The sequence below is a fragment of the Chiloscyllium punctatum genome, unplaced genomic scaffold (genome assembly GCF_047496795.1).
Source record: "Chiloscyllium punctatum isolate Juve2018m unplaced genomic scaffold, sChiPun1.3 scaffold_566, whole genome shotgun sequence".
Taxonomy (NCBI): domain Eukaryota; kingdom Metazoa; phylum Chordata; class Chondrichthyes; order Orectolobiformes; family Hemiscylliidae; genus Chiloscyllium; species Chiloscyllium punctatum.
Window position 1 is genome coordinate 95,001 of NW_027310300.1, and position 1,674 is coordinate 96,674.

Consider the following 1,674-nt stretch of genomic DNA (forward strand, 5'->3'; position numbering starts at 1 on the left):
GAGGACACTTTCCGATTTCAAATCTCCGTTTGCCGAGTCCACCCCGAACGCACGCGGGCGGGCGGGTTCGCATCACCCTTCGTCACAAGGGGCGAAGCCCGTTCCACCGTCTCGTCAGTAGTGCCGACCGGTCTGTGATCGACGAGGGGAGCCACACCAGGTCCGGCCCTGCTGCTTGGCGGCACCGCGTCGTCGGGAGCTCGCGACAGACGGAGGGTTTCGGTGTACTCTCCAGCCACGGGAAACGAAGCCGGTGATGCAGGCGCCGGTCTTTCGCTCCCAAATCGGCTGGGTTTACATCGTTGCTATCTAGTCACGCTCCCTTCAAACCCGACGGGGTACCTATTCCCCTCACCCGTCTGTGCGTATACAGCCTCTTTGCACTTGCGGGATGGGGGTGGTGGTTTAAAGACTCTCGAGTTGCCGCCCGTCGGTCTCCGAGCTCCGTGCAGTAGTGATCCCCAGCGAACTGCCAGCAGGGCGAACGAGCGATCCCGCTCTCGGTCGGGGCGCCTGGCGTCGATCGGTGGTCGGTGGCTTGCGGGCAAGCTGCGCTGTGAGTGTGGGAACGAGTATGACGAGCCGTTGCCGCGACTCCCAGTCCACCTCGGCGGTGGCTGGGCCGGGCGGGCGTCTGCTCGGGCGAGTGCCGCCCCCGCCTCCTCGCAGGAAGTCCGCTCGCCGACACGCCGCCACGTGCACGCGTCAGTGACGCTGCCGAACCGATGGCCGGTGCCCGTTCCCGCCTCTGCTTTTCCTAGGGCAAAGCTGCTGCACGCCTCGTGATACTAGGCGGGCGACATGGTGGCGGTGATCCTGCCTCCGTCGCTGCGGTGCGTTGGGGCACGCATCGCCTCTTGGGCGCCCTGTCCTCCTCCCCCCAATAGACGTATGTTTCTGCGGGCCGCACCAGGATGGTGCTCCCCATCGCTTCACGCCACCCTGCTCCGCCCGCACGCCGGCGTGCAGGTGGCTGTAGCTCAAGGTGGGGAGCGTATGTGCGGTCCGGGTCGCTTTCCTCTGGCGAGGGAGAGACCTAAAACAAACTCAGACAACTCTTGACGGTGGATCACTCGGCTCGTGCGTCGATGACGAACGCAGCTAGCTGCGAGAATTAATGTGAATTGCAGGACACATTGATCATCGACACTTTGAACGCACTTTGCGGCCCCGGGTTCTTCCCGGGGCCACGCCTGTCTGAGGGTCGTTTGGCAATCAATCGCACTCGCCTTGGCTGGCGAGAGCGCGGCTGGGGTGTCGCAGAGGACCCGTCCTCTTTGTCCCCCTAAGTTCAGACTCCGGAGCCCTCCGGCGTCGGAGCGCTTGGCCTTTCCCCCCCACCCTGCACATTCCGTTCGTCAGGCTCGACGCCATCCCCCCGCCGGGGAGCGCGGCCTGGCGTCCGTCTGTGTCGTGGCAGTGGGGCCAGCACGGCTGTCACCGGTCCCAGAATGGCTGTCGGTGGTTCACACTGTGTGTGTGTGCCAACCCTCCTGGTCTCTGGGACACGGAGCTGCCACGAAGTGTTGAGCCTCCAGTGGGGGGTCTGCCTAAGCTCTGCACGTCCGCATTGGGTCCGTCTCTCGGTTGGCTGGCAGTGGAAAGAGTGAAGGGAGCCGCGGAGGTCCGGTGCTGGTGCGCCGCCGGCCTGACCGTGGAGCTCGCCGGTTTGAC

General features: G+C 65.1%; 1 non-coding gene across 1 annotated transcript; it reads left to right on the plus strand.

Annotated features, from left to right (window-relative positions):
* Positions 1–1,053: 1,053 nt before the first annotated feature.
* On the plus strand, positions 1,054–1,207 carry LOC140473285 (5.8S ribosomal RNA). The gene has a single exon (XR_011958233.1). It is a non-coding gene; the product is annotated as a 5.8S ribosomal RNA (ribosomal RNA).
* Positions 1,208–1,674: the final 467 nt, after the last annotated feature.